The following is a 16084-nucleotide window of genomic DNA, read 5'->3' as shown; positions in this document are numbered from 1 at the left end:
AGCACAGAGTTAAGGCCTTACCCATTTTCATAGCTACAATACCTGATAGAGTATCTAAAGACAGTGAATACTTTCTGATAGGGAACCTTTGGGTTTTTTGTTCTCCCAATATTTAAAAATTGTAAAGCCTTGAATGGTTTTCCGATCATGAACATTCCCTGATCCACGCAGAACAGTTTCTGTCAGTAATCCTGCTCTCAGACATTAAAAACACTTTCACCTTAGTTACTATATTTGAAGCCTCTGACAGTCCCAAACCCTGCATAGTGCCGTCTGATCTACATTCCTACAACATTTTTCACGCAGGGAAGCATGGTGAGTAAAGAACATGGACTTTAAAATTAGAAAGACCAGATTCTGGGTCTGGATCCACTATTATGTTTCCTGATGAAAGCATCAGAAAATTATTAAAATTTCTGAGCTTTGGCTAAGATTAAACTATTTCATAGAGTTATTATAAGGATTAATTAGATAACATTTGAACATTCCTAGTAATTAGAGGTACTCAAACTGTAATTATTATTAGTTTCATAAAAAATCAAAGTATTTAGATTGGGAAGCAAAACATAAAACTGTTTGTTCACAGATGATATGATCATCTATGTAGAAAATCCATAAGTGATTATGGCAGGGTTGTGGGATATAAAGTTAATATACAAAAGTCAATCACTTTTCTATAGTCCAGCAATGAACAAGTAAAATGTAAAATTAAAAACACAGTACCCTTTACATTAGCACACACAAAAATGAAACACTTAGGTATAAATAATACAAAGTATGTACAAGATCTATGTAAGGAAAACTACAGAATGATAAGTGAAATCAAAGAAGAACTAAATAAAGAGATATTCTATGTTTATGGATAGGAAATCTCAATATGATCAGGATATCCGCTTCCCAACTTGATTTATAGATTCACTTCAATCCCAGTCAAAATCCTAGCAAGTTATTTTGTGAATATCGATGAACTGATTTTAAAGTTTGCATGAAGATGCAAAAGACCCAGGATCACCAATACAATGTTGAAGGAGTAAAAGCAAGTTGGAGGAGTGGTCACTACCTCACCTCAAGACTTACTATAAAGGTACAGCATCAAGACGATGGGGTATTGGTGGAAGAGAAGGCCAACGGATCAGTGGAACAGAATAGCAAGCTCAGGAACAGACCTGCATAAATGCAGTCAGCTGCTCTTTGACAAAGAAGTAAACGCAATACAATGGGATAAAGACAGTCTTCTGAAAAAACGGAGCTGGAACAACTGCACATCCACAAGCATAACATGTATACACATATGAATTCAGACAAACTTTACACCCTCCACAAAGATTAACTCAAAATTGATCACTGACCTAAACGTAAAATGCAAAATTGTAAAACTAGAAGATAGCACAGGAGAGAACCTAGATGACTTTGGGCACGGAGATCTTTTTTTAGATACAACACCAAAGACACAATCCACGAAAGAAATAATTGATAAGCTAGACTTCATTAAAATTAAAACTTCTGCTCTGTAAAAGATGCTGGCAAGAGAGGGAGAAGGCAAACCACAGATTGGGAGATACATTTGCAGAAGATATCTGGTAAAAGACTCTTACCCAAAATATACGAAGAACTCTTAAAACTCAACAGTAAGAAAACAACTTGATTTTAAAGTGGGCCTAAGACCTTAATAGACACCTCATCAAAGAATATATACATATGGCAAATAAGCATATGCAGAGGGTTCCACATCATATTTCATCAAGTAAATGGAAGTTAAGACAACAACGAGATACCACTAGATGCCTGTCAGAGTGACCAAGACCCAGAACGCTGGGTCTGCGGACACCAAAGGCTAGCAAGGATGTGGAGCAAAAGGGACTCACATTTCTCACTGGTGGGAATGTGAAATGGTAAAGCCAATGTGGAAGGCAATTCAGTAGTTTCTTACAAAATTAAGAATACTTTCACTATACAATGCTGTGGTACTGGGGCAGGTGTTAGTGGGATGCAAGCAGATAGAGCTCAAGTCTGTGATAAAGACTGATAAAGTCACCATCAAGGCTTTGCAGTAAACAAGAAGCCTCATCCTGGACATGTGGGAAAATTCAGCCTGAGAAGAAAGGGAGTTTTCTTTTCCTTTGATCCTAGCTTAGCATAGCAACAGGCCCTAGCAACAACTCCCAGCCACTGCGTGCTTTACCCCATTTTTGTGCTTATAAACCCTAGACATTGTAGCCCTGACAGCATCCTCCCTTGGAGCCCCTCCTGACTAGAGGGAGTCTTTTTCTTTCCTCTACTTCTCATTCAAAACTTTGCTGGTTGCTCCATACTCTTGTCTGCTCGCTTCATTCTTCATCGCCTCCAAGACACAATCTTGGAAAAAACAGCATCTCAGCCAGTAACATACCACTCCTTGATAATTACCCAAAGGAGTTGAAAATGTATGTCCACACAAAACCTGCATGGATGTTTGTAGCAGCGTCATTCATAACTGTTGAAATTTGGGAACAACAAAGATGTCCTTCAATTGGTGAATCAATAAATTGTGGTACATCCATAAAATGCTGTATTATTTGGTCTAAAAGGAAACGATGTATCAACTATGAATAGATGTGGGAACCTTAAATGCATAAATGTCTAAAGGAAAGAAGCCAGTCTGAAAAGGCTAGACACTGTAGGGCTCCACCTGTATGACTGTCTGCAAAGGACAAAGACAGTCAGAAGTCACTGGTTGGCAGGGACTGGGGAGTGGAGCTGGGGATGAATGATTAGAGCACAGAGGATTTTTAGGGTAGTGAAAATATTAGTATGATACTATAGTGGTGGATATATGTCATCACACATTTGTCCAAACTCACAGAATATACAAAAAGTGAACCATAATGTACATCATGCACTTGGGGTGATTACAATGATGTGTCAATGTAGTTTCATCAATTGCAACAAAGTTACGCTAGTGGAGGATGTTGAAAAAATGGGGGAGGCTATGCAGGTGTAGGTTGTTGACAAGAGGTATATGGGCAGTCTCTGTACATTCCCTTTAGTTTTGCTGTGAACCTAAAAATTAAAAATTAATCTTACCCTGTGACTTCTATTCCTAAAAATTTTCCAGTGAAGCCTCCCAGCTTTAACATCAAGATCTTTCTATTCATCTCTGCTTTTCAGAGTCTACATAATTTGGCTCTGGCTTACCTACTGGAATATAAGTGACTCTATGTGAGTCCTTTGACCTTGACAATATCCCCACTTAGGAATATTCCTCCATTTATCACTGTAGAAAAAATAAGGATTTCAAAGCTAGACACAGACAAACTGAGTTTGATTCTAGGCTCTGCCACTTCATACCTGGCATGAGGTCCAGGGGATCTTATAGATTTCACTTACCCATCTATGAAAAGGTGACGTCATTATAAGGATTGCTGCTGACACGTCGAGGTTCTTACACCTCAGGGCCTGCCGCGCTGGAGGCACTCGGTGGTTGGTAGTGACGGTGATAACGAGGATTATGGTTTCTGAGCAGACATACAGAGAGTGGAAAAATTTTCTTTCACTACTTCAACCAAGTCCGAACTAAATCAATATTGACTTTTATTCAGCTCACATGTATTTTTTCCTAACAGCTAAAGCACCTGACATCTGAACCACATATTCTGCCACAAGGTATTGTCTTCATATAAATAAAACATTCACCAATCAGAGGTCTTGCAGATTGTCAACAGAACTTAAGGATCAGAAGTATAGATTCTGGGTGTAGATTGTCTAACTTGGCATCTGTCACTAACAAACTGTAAACTTGGCAAGGTACCTTCTCTTGCCTCAGTTTATTCATATTCAAATTTTAGATAATAATAGTAGCTATATGATAGTTAAATAATTAAGGGTAAATAAGTTAATACACATATAAACTTAAAATGGTTCCTGGCAATTATAAACTCTTGAGTATTTGATATTGCTATTATTTCATTCTTTGTTCTGATGACCCTCTCTTCAAGTCGCTCCAAAAGCCACTTATCATTTGCAGGCCAAAGAGAGGGGCCTCAGGACTTAACGATTTGAAATAGAATTGAACTTGGACTCACACGTCCTAAAAGGGAAGATGCTGACAGTGCCACGAGAGTCTGTGGGAGCCACAGAGCTCAAGCACTGCGGCGGGAGCGTGGATTGGGACAGCTCTTCTGAAGAGCCATAAGTATTTTAAATGGTCGTATCTTTAATCTGTAATTTAACTTCTTTATGCCAGTGAAATAATAGAACAAATGCACTATCCTGATTATATAAGTTTGATAATCGCACAGTTCTAGCTAAAAAGAAAAGAACAACTTAAACATACACCAAAAGAAAAACAGTGAAATGAACCATAGAACATTCACGATGCAGCTCTTTAGACCCTCAGATCCTGAGGCTGTTACTATTGCCTGTCAGGAAAGGTCTCCAGCCTCAAATTTTCAAGCCAAAAACCATGATTCTTAATCTGACTCCTTTCTATCTAATCTTTCAATAAATCCTATCAATCCCTCCTCTACAACATCTTCCTCTGCACTGTCAGCAAACGACCCGGCCCCGGTGCTGCCAGCTCTCGGACCGCCGCCCCACTTCCTCAGCAGGTCCCTCGATTCCATTCTGCCCCCCATGCCCATCGGTTTTTCATACAGTAGTCTGATATCTTTTAGAAATGTAAGTTAGACAAATTAAAGCTCGATTGTTTTCTATCAAAGTTCACACGTGGAATTAAATCCAGACTTTGAGCTGTGACCTACCAGATGCTAATGAATCTTCCCAGTGCCAACTTGTACCACTGCTGCTTCTCTTCACTTCCTTCATTCCAGCACCATCAGCCCTCTTCCTGGTTTTCCAGTTTGCCAACCTCACCCTACCTTAGACTCTTGATACCGGTCCGACCTTCCCCTGGAATGGCCTCCCCTGGATTTGTGAGTGACTGGCTCCTTCCTCCACAGGGCTCAACTTCAATATTTTTTTTCAGACAGACTTTTCTTCACAACCAAACCCACAGGAGACCCTCCATCAACTGCATTGCCAAACCCATTTTCATGACACAGTTTATTTTATTTTCTTGGTAGAATAATCACTGTCTGGAATCTTTTTGTTATTGATCTGTTACTTCTTTATTATATGTCTTTCCCACTCGAATACAGGATTCATAAAGCAAGGCCCTCACTTGAGAAAGAACTTTGGATTCTTTCTCAGATTTTACTCCATGAAAATGTACTTCATGATTATTATTATTTCTATTATCACTATCATTATTATTATTTATTTTCTGACTTGGGAGTTTCTACTTGGTTTTCCTTGTTTCAGAGCAAAAATACGAGCATTCTTTTACATAGATTTCACATGCCACACATAAAACTTCTACTGACTTTTTCTTACTCTCCCATTTCAAAAATAGTAAATCCATTGATTTGGTGCTGATAATTTTTATTATCATTTTTTTCCTCATCCTTCTCATCGGATCAGAATCTCAGCCCTCTTTATATAAATTATAATCTTTGTAGTATAGCAATTCAAAAGCAGTATAGAGCTTGAAGTAACATTAAAATCTATGTTAGTCATTTGACCTACCTTATCTCATTTAAATACCCTCAACAACCTGTTCAAAGTGCCCTTCTTACATTAACTGAGCTTCATAACAACTAACAACCCATTTTACAGACCAGGAAACCAAGGAGCAGAGAAACCAATCAATACTTGCCTGGTATTTGACAGATGTTGTCAATGGCAATGTCGTGACTCAGACCCCATGCATATGACTCCAGGCTCATTTACTTAACTTCTGTTTTCTATTGCATTCACAAATGAAGAAATTTCCTCTGGGAGAGTTTGAGGGACTTCGGTGTGAGCGGCAGCGTTCCTGGACTTTGACCAGGTTCTTGGGTCCCAATGTTGTAGAAATGAGCCGAGTACCAGCAGCCTGCACAGCAGAAAAGGTGTGCTGGGGAGACAGCTGACCCGCAAGGGGGTCTGGAGAAGAGGAGGCTGTCTCCCCAGGGAAACATGGCGCTAGGTGTTCAGGGATTTCAAAAAGGGGACGAGGGCCTAAAGGCGGGCTGACGTGCGGTTCCCTGTCATTCATCTTCTGCGGCTGGGACAGTACGCCACCGCCGGCAGATACTGATTTATTAGTTCTTTCAAGGTGTGGTCAGTTCTTCTGTCTTTGATGTTCTGTAAGATCAGCTTACGCAGGAGTGTGTTAGTCTTGTTCTTTCTCCCTCAGATAATGGGAGCATGCCATTTATTTTAAGATTGTTCACCTTACCTCAGGATGAAGTTGTTTGTTGGCTAATTGTTCTTAAAACGTGTTGGGAATTTTAATTTTTGACTTTTTTGTTTCAAGATGGAGTCTTAGCCTTAAGATGGACTCCCTCCTGCTCTTCCTCTACTAGCTCAGCAGAACAGGGTTTGAATGAAAAACACTACTCTACACAACTAAACTGTTTTGTTTATTCCGAAGTGCCTCAGTCAAGATCATGCAAGGACTAGAGAAGTCACTAGAATCCTTTTCCAGCTCCCAGACTACTGCTGGTTCTCACGGAACTGTCCCGTTCCGTTCTCTATTGAGAGTTTCCCTCTTCATAGCATCAATCACAAATCATGTGGCTGTTCACTAGGCACTGCTCACACCCACCCTCATCCCCGCAGATGTGAACAAACAGGACTGGCATAGAAAAAGGACTTCAGTGAGAAATCACAGTCACAGGAGCACAGCATGGCACCCTGCAGTCTGTCAGGGGGCACTCCCAGCTGCCCTTGACAGTGCACTGCCCAAGTCCCAAGCGCTGTGGGCGCTTTGCATGCATCATCTCGTTTGGTTCTTCACCGAAACCCCATGAGGCAGCTATCATTACCTTCATTTCCAGGCGAGAAAAGAGCTTTGGGGGAGTTTAGGACTTGCCCAAGGTAGAAGCGAAGCATCAGAATTTGCACGTGAGTTTCCCCAACACTATGTACTACTCTTAAACACTATGCAGACAGATTCCTAAATAAAATTAGGAGGGAGTTTTCCCTATGGTCCTATTTTAAGTATGTTTATCAATGGCTTTTTAAATTGTAATATGGCAATTCTACGCAGTAAGTCACACAGGATTGGTGGATAGGAGGGGGCTCAGAAGTCTATGAGGGCATCCTGAGACAGAATATGGTTTCTGTTCTTACATAACACAGGTGCATAAAATGTTCCTGGCCTAGACATGCAAGATCAATTCTCGAATTGGATTACACATGCAAAGCTGTTATTCCCAATATTGTTATGATATCATAGCAACTGATTCATGTCAGAATTCCAGAATTTTATTTCTTGCCAAACAATGAAAAGGGTGTCTCACTTATTGTCAGAACTTAGAAGTCCCTAGAGTTCATCTAGCCAAATAATCTTTGTTTATATTAAGAAACTGAAGCCCTACTGACATTAAAACATGAGGTAGCAGATTGGGTTAATCTCAAATACATTATGTGGAGTGAAAGAAGCCAAATGCAAAAGACTACATAGCCTCCATATAATGTTTTTATAGAAGAAAAAAGAGATAAATTAAGCCTGTTTTTTTTTTTTACAAAAAGACTGCATGGTATATAATTCCTTTTATATAAAGTTCCAGACAAATAAAATAATTCTATAGTGATAAAAGTTCAAACAATGGTAACCTCTGTGGCTGGAAGGAAGAGATGTTAATGATAAAGGGACACAAAGAAACCACTAAGGCAATAGAAAAGTTCTACTCGGAATTACACAGATATATGCATATATAAAAATGCACCAAACTTCACACTTAAGATTCACAAATTTTAGTGTATGTAAATTATACCTAAAAAGAAAATAAAAACAGAAAATAACTGTCTGTATATGAAGATGCCTGTCTAAATATCATGTTTCAATGAATAATACTCAGAGACTATTTTGTAGCACATTTAGAATTACATTTAGGATTTGCAGGTGTGGAAAGTTACTATGCAGTGCAAGGAAGGTATTTAAACAAGATCACGTAATAAAGAAACAGCTAGATTTGGATTTTACATTTCATGCCATCATGGCTTAAAAATACCTGTAATTATTTTAGGGCTTGTGTTTATTCTCCTTAGTTCTCGTCCTCACCGCAACAAAGAATTGAATGGCAGAGTATGGGGGAGAAGCAGAATGAAAGTTTTATTTGAATACACCCCAAGGGAGGAGCAGGGCAGAGTTGAGGTAGACAAAGGCAAGACGGGGAAGCTCACTGTACTCCTGTTTCGCACTGGGCACACCCCTTGCCAACTCCTGAAGCCAGGGTCACCTGGCATCCAGGGTCACCTGGCATCCAGTGTCCACTTGAATCTGCATGGCATAGGAACTGAGTCCCCACCACCCCAGGACTTGGGGGAGCCACAGGGCACTGGATGGAGTGAGATTACGTTCTGAGAACTTCCCAGAGCAAAGAAAGGGGATTTTCAGGCAGGCTGCTAAAGAGCGTGACCGCAAGGCTGCAGTGCTGTCCGGGCCACCCAGGCAGTGGGAACCTGCAAGCCCCAGGTCAGAGCTCCCAGCAGCCCCTCCCTACTTATCTGGAACAGAACAGAGAGCAAAGAATGGGGAGTGTGGGCAGCCTCAGAGACGAGCCGCGCTTAAGGGTTTAGGGTCTGGGGTTTTACAGGGCTTTTTGTAGTTGTCAGCATAAGGCATGATGTATAGAGGTGATTCACTATTCCTTGGAAGTTTTGCCTTAAGAACAGGGTTACTTAGTGACTTATTGGTTTGGATCTTGGCATTCTTTGTCCACAGAGGTTTATTTATACTTAGGTCTGCCTCCTGTCCTGGTTATAAGGTTACTTGATTAAGGGGCTGGAAGAAGAGGAAGAACAGCATATAGGCTGAGTTAAAGACTAAGCTGGGCCTTTTTTGCAGGCTAAGTAGATTTCACAATGTCCTGATCTAATTGGTACAGTGAAGACATGGGCTGTGCTTGGATACTTTCTCTATCTGGGGAATATCTGGACATTCCAAGTTGCTCCTGGCCTTTGGAGCTTCAACTAATTAACTCGGTAACTTTGAGTCCTTTCTACACTGAAAACTATGAAACAATACTTCAAAAAATTAAGGAATACTGAAATAAATGGAGAAATAAGACATGCTCATGGATAAAGAGACTCAGAATTGTCCCCAAATTTAATATATAAATGCAACTCAACAGTATTCAAAATTCTAGCGAGATACTGAGTAGAAAGCAAGTGGCTGAATTTATATTACGAATGAAAGTGCGAAGGCACAAGAAGGACTGGGTCGATCCTCGGTGAGAGCGAAGCCAGAAGACTTACACGACCAGATACAAAGACCAATTTTAAAGTTAAAATAAGATAGAATAGTGTTGGTACAAGAATAGACAAAATGACCAATGGGACAACATCAAAACCAGAAATAGATCCACACATAAAATACAATCTGATTTATGAGGAAGGCAACATTAACCTGCATTGCTGTATTGGGGAAGATAAGGTCTTTTCAATAAAGGGTGTTCAATCAATTAGCTGGGCAGGTAGGGATGGATGCACATGTATGGGTGGGTGTGCACATGTATTTATATACACACACGAATTATATATAAAATAGTTCTACATGTATGTTTGTGTGTGTGTGTGTGTGTGTATACTTTGAATCACACACAAAAACAATTTCAGATTGAAGACCAAAATGTGAAAAGTAAAATAATAAATCTTTTAAGGAAAACATAGGCAATTTCCCTGTTGACATTAAAGTTTCATTTTCAAAAATTGCTATACATAATTTTATTAAAAAGATAAATAGGACTATATTAAAATTAAGAACTTCTGGTCACTAGAGAGATACAAACTTCTAATCATAATATAAATTAGTTACAGGGATAAAAGTACAGCATAAGCAATATAGTCAACAATATTTTAATTTTTGTGTGTTGACATGGGAACTATATGTATCTTGGTGAGCACTGGTTGATGCATATAGTTGCCGAATCACTATGTTGCACACCTGAAACCAATATAAGATTGTATATCAACTATATTTCAATTCAAAAAAAGAACTTCTGATCACTAAAATACCTTTAGGAGTTGAAAGGCAACTGGTAGGATGGCTAGATATTTGCAATACCTTTATCCAACAAAGACCTCATATTCAAATTCTTACAAATCATAAGAAAAAATACAGGCAACACAATTAAAAAAGAAATTCGTGGTCATATTTTCCACAAAAGAAGATATCCAGGTGATTAACAAACACGAGATGGCATTAATATAATTAGTCAGAAGGGAAATACAAAGTAAAATAACAAGATATGATTTCACACCTACCAGGTGATCTAAAATAAATAAGAGAAAAAGTACAAAGTATTGATGAGCATGTGGAGTAACCAAGACACTGAGAATGGAAGTTGGTGTAAACACTTGGAAAACTGGCAGTATCTGAATATACACATTTCCCTTTTACCCAATTCCACTCAGGGTTTTGTTCCCAACAAAAACGCATACATATGGTCACTAAAATGCATGTACTAGAATGTCTCCAGCAACATTATTCATAATACCCCAAACACAGGAACTACCCAGATGTCCACGAGCCGTGGAACAGATCTGGAATATTCATGCAATGGGAGGAAACGATCTGCAGATACAAGCCCCAGTTTGGACGTCATAAATATGACATGAGTAAAAGAAGCAAAACATAAAAGTTAAATATAATTCCATTTATATAAAATTAATCAAAGGCAAAACTATTCTGTGTTATAAAATCAAGAGACCGGTCACCTTTGATAAAGGCAATGACAAAGTATGTGGAAATACTGGTTAAACAGGTGTGTTTAGTTTTTGGAACCTAATTGAAAATCTGCTATATGCACATTTTATGCATATAATAAAATAATAAAAACTTTTAAAATATCAACATTACTGATTATAAATAGATTCTCATTTGGAGGGGGGAGGAGTGACTTGGTACAGGGATAAAAGGGTAACTGCTATGGTGGGTGACTGAATCAAGTTTAATTTTCCTTTCAGAGCATAATAACTTTGTTTTTAATTTAAAACAAATAAAAATTAAAGTGGAGAAAAACAAAACATTACTAACAAGTTGGACTTACAATCAAATGAACAAAAATGTTGAATAGGTAATAATAGGTACTATATATAATGACTATTGTTTATGTGAATGAGAAATAATGTTCCACCTCTTAAATTTCAAAGAATCTGTAAATGTCACCCTTCCTAGTTCAGTACTTTCTACTACAAAGACCTTGATGGGCTCTATCAGATCTGTGTGTTTAGAGGTACAATTATCACAAGAAACTCAATCATCCAAATTTCTAATTGACTCTGAGCTCAACATTAATTAATCATCAGCATCTACCCCAAAAAGTCAGTGTGAACTTTGTCAATAGCACATCACTGGAACAAGGGAGGTGGTAGCCACATAACACTTTAGTTCACTGAACAGAACACACTGAAGTGCTGTGCTCAGTTGCAGATTCCATGCCTCAGAGATACGGTCAATGAAATAAGACAGAACTAGAGAGGGGATGGTGAAAAATTGATATATCCCACTGGCTGCAGTGACTGTATTCCTATTTTCTTTAGAGTATACAATGACGAACTGATCAGTTAATCAAATGTAAGATTAGTCATTATATGAGAAGTGGATTCAACTAAATCACTTTAAGATCTGGAAATGTGAAAGGAGCCTTGTATTGAGTCCAGAAATATTAGTTGAAATTCTAACTCAAACCTGACCAGCTGCACAACCTTAAATTAGTTAATCTTCCTGAACTTCAGTTTCTTCATTCATATGAAAATACAAATAGTGCCTACTTAAGCTTCAGGTTTTTAAAGAAAATATGAGATCTGAGATCATGTATTTGACAATAGTTTATATTCTGTATTATTAGTATTAACATTAGTCTATAATTACAAATGTTCCAGGTACTATGTATGTGTGTATGCGTGTATGTATATGCATGTATGTATGGATGGATTGGATGCATGCATGTCTGTATGTATCCATTCACAGATATTTCTGCTGCAGCCCTCTGTGCCCCGTTTGATTCAGGGGTCCCCTGTCACCCAGCAGCACTCCTCTAGGTGTTTGGTCCCTGCCCTCATTTTACTTCCCACGAAGAGTCATCTCCTTCCCCTCCCTCCTGCATGTATCTGCCAAGGTTCACACAGCTGACAGTCATGCCACCGCACCGCCCAGGCCTATGGGTGTTAACACTTCATATTGTTTTTCAGTGTTCTGTTTTCTGATTTAAGTTTCAAATTATCTTTTAAAAAGAGAAAAAAGTTTTCCTTTGTTTTTATTTATTTTTCTCAGACCTCCCAGGATTTTCTGTAGAAAACGGGTGCAACTTTCCCTTTCAGGATTCAAGTACCAACCTAGGTAGGAAGCCTGTGAGTTAGAAGTCTTTAAATTGAGGATGAGGTCATTTTCCTGAGTCTTTAATTTACAGATGGGGCAGGAATAATTAGCTATAATCCTATGGGTGGATACAACGTCTAGCATCAACTACGAGTTCAAGATTTGATGAAGTGACATTTTCATGTTGAAATATTACCATTGAAAGTAAATGATAAAACTAACAAACTTCAGAAAGCAGAAAGGCTCTCAAATTAAATTACTACCTGGGAAGCTGGGGCAAAGAACCAGTCTGGATATGGGCGGGAACAAAGCATAGAATAAATTATTAGTTTTTGCAATAGCATCACAACAAAAATTCTTTCATGTGGAATGTGCTCTTTAATTTTTAATGCCCTTTTGTTTGCTGTATTTCATCTCATTCTCTCATACTACCACTAAGGAGATAAGTCAATGATGTATTTTTCTCATTTTGCAAACAGTTATCTAAAGTTTGGCAAGGTTAAGTGTTTTGCTTGAGGTCCCCTGTATATGGCCTGGAAAAGTCCAGGATATCAGTTAAGGACTTTTTCTGAAACATAAATTTTATTTCCCAAAACTGAATATCCCTTGTTTCATTATTCTCAGAGATATTCTCAGAGAACCCTATTTTTAAATTATCAAGTAACTTTCAGGACTCCACAAGTCAGAAATTGTATCTTCCTTCACACCAGCTACCAACAATATCTCACATGCATACAGATTCTTGCAGAACCGCAGGACGCCCTCCTCACCACAGAAATGTGACCCCTTTTACTAGGAGTCACTGTGTTAACACAGTTTGCTAAGAGGCCTGTTTGAAAGAGCCTCTCTCAATGACAATATCTTAATCGGAAAGGGAGTCCTTATTTCACTAACAGCAAGTCCAGAGGCGGAGCGGTCAGGACTGGGTGACCCAGTACCATGGTTTGCATCACCCTCAGGCAAGGGCCCAACTGCAGTCAGAGGAGAAAAAAGACCATCCTCCTTCAGGCATCCTTACTGAGGAGAGGAACCTTTTCCAGAACCTAGGACGGACACTCCATTGGCCTGTATTGAGTTCAGACCTTTCCTGAGCTAATCACGGAGCAATCACTGGGAAATAGTATTTCTCTCACATCAGTCAGGCCCAGCCTAGAGCTCAGCTTCTCTAGATGAACAGGGCTGTATGCAGAGAAGAATAGAGGGCAAAATCAGCCTTTTGTTAGGAGGGTGGAATACATGCTGAGTAGGGAAACAACGGTCACTGGCGGCTAGTACTTGGGCAGGTCTCCAGCACAGGGAGAGGACCCGCGTGAAAGAATGCTTCAGTTAAAGTCCTATGATTGGGCAGCAGCATTTGTTCTATAAATTCCTTTGGAATTGAAGCCAAATCCTGATATTATAGAGTGACAACAATAAATACATCTCCATGGTTCATTAACTTGAATGACAGAAAGTGACCATTTATAAAGGATGAAAGAACTACAGTTAGAGCATGCTGGTGGTGTCTATATAGTGAGTACACCAACATAAATTCATCAATGCATGTCTGTTGTGGGGGAAGTGGATGCAGACAAACATGTAAATTACTATAATGTAACGTTTCTTTCATAAACTATACAAAGTAGAAGGGGAGGATGACGCAGTGCACTGGATCAAGACTGACATATGGTTATATACATATATGACGAAGAATAGTGAAAAACATTATAAATAAACGTATGCATACTTTCATCTTAGCAGAAGGAGAAAGGAGAATCTTTTTTGTTGACCCTGTTATGTAGAAGTGCTTTCCACATGCTAAATATTATAGATGTTAAACTCCAGTTGAAAAATGGAATTGCATAAAGACACAGATAAGTACTGTGGTCAGTTTCACAAGTACAGCTCTGACAAGACCAGCTGGGCTGACGGTTCTCTACTACAAGGTGTATTTGCTGAAGATATGAAAGAACTCTGAAAACTCTAAAAAGAATATTCTGATGCTTTACAAATGGAACACAAAGCATACACGATCCCTTGAATTAAGTACTTTAATACTTTACAAATACAATCTTACTTATTTGATCATCAGAAAACCCCTGAGATAGACATTATTATTATCATCGCTACCATTTATGCATGAGGATACTGAAGCTCAGAGGACGTTAGGCCATCTGCCACAGGTATTTAAGTAATAACAGATGAAAGGACTTTTATCCCCAAAGCCTATACTTTTAATGATTCAACCAGTGTTTTTCAAAACTGTGGCCCATGGTCTACTTATAGCAAAATCACCTGAGGTGCTTGTTAAAAATGCAAACTCTTAGTTCGACCATTGTGGAAAGCAGTATGGAGGTTCCTCAAAAAACTAAAAATAGAAATATCATTTGACCCAGGAATTCCACTCCTAGGAATTTACCCTAAGAATGCAGTTTCAAAGAGACATATGCACCCTATGTTTATTGCAGCACTATTTACAATAGCCAAGACATGGAAGCAACCTAAGTGTCCATCAGTAGATGAATGGATAAAGAGGAGTATTCTATATACACAATAGAATACTATCCAACCATAAGAAAGAAGCAAATCCCACCATGTGCAAAAACATGGATGGAGCTAGAGGGTATTATGCTCAGTGAAATAAGCCAGGCGGAGAAAGACAAGTACCAAATGATTTCACTCATCTGTGGAGCATAAGAACAAAGAAAATACTGAAGGAACAAAACAGCAGCAGATTCACAGAACCCAAGAATGGACTAACAGTTACCAAAGGGAAAGGGACTGGGGAGGGTGGGTGGGAAGGGAGGGAGAAGGGGAATAAGGGGCATTACGATCAGCACACATAATGTAGTGGGGGATGGCGGGGCACGGGGAAGGCAGTACAGCACAGAGAAGACAAGTAGTGACTCTGTAGCATCTTACATGCTGACGGACAGTGACTGTAATGGGCTATGTGGTGGGGATTTGATAATGGGGGGAATCTAGTAACCACAACGTTGCTCATGTAATTGTATACTAATGATACCAAAATTAAAAATAATTTTTTTTAAATGCAATCTCTTTAGCTCCATTCAGTATCTCAGGTAGAGCCAAGAATTATGCATTTCATAGCAACTTTTGCAGACTGCCTATTAATAACATTGTTAAGCTACTCTACCTTCTAAAGATGAAAATCTTACCAATAAGTGTGCATAAACAAAGACCTTCTGAAGGTGATCCCATCTAGAAGCCTTCACTGAACATGAGAGGAGAGGATTATGGGAATGATAAGGAGAGTAAAGGGAGAATGAACCATTTACATTTAACAATCTCTTTTCCTGCTTCCAAAAAACTCTGTGTAATTTTATCAATACTTTGATAAAGAAACACACAGACCAGAGAAGTGAAGTGATTTGTTCAGATTTACACAGAGGAGCAGAGTCAAGGTCTTAGCTCAGGAAAGCTGGTGAGGAAGCTGCCTCTGGCCTTGGCCAGCCCCCACTCACTGCCCCACAGGGCTGGTGGCACAAACTTCCCCCCAAAGGGAAGATTTGACATACCACTTTCCGAACTGATACCGTTCAGAGAATTCAGGATTCAGGCCCAGGGCTTGGAGGGCCATCTGGATCCGGCCTCTGCTTCCTTCTGCTATGCTGGGCTAGAGGCTCCTACCGGCCTTCGAGAAATGATTTATGATACGCAAGAAGTTTGCAAGCCAATTGATAAACTATTGGTAGCTTGAATTTACCTGTGGTGGGACAATTTACACCACAGAAATTG

Source organism: Manis pentadactyla, chromosome 13 (genome assembly GCF_030020395.1).
Source record: "Manis pentadactyla isolate mManPen7 chromosome 13, mManPen7.hap1, whole genome shotgun sequence".
Classification (NCBI taxonomy): domain Eukaryota; kingdom Metazoa; phylum Chordata; class Mammalia; order Pholidota; family Manidae; genus Manis; species Manis pentadactyla.
Note: the sequence above shows the minus strand (reverse complement) of the source record.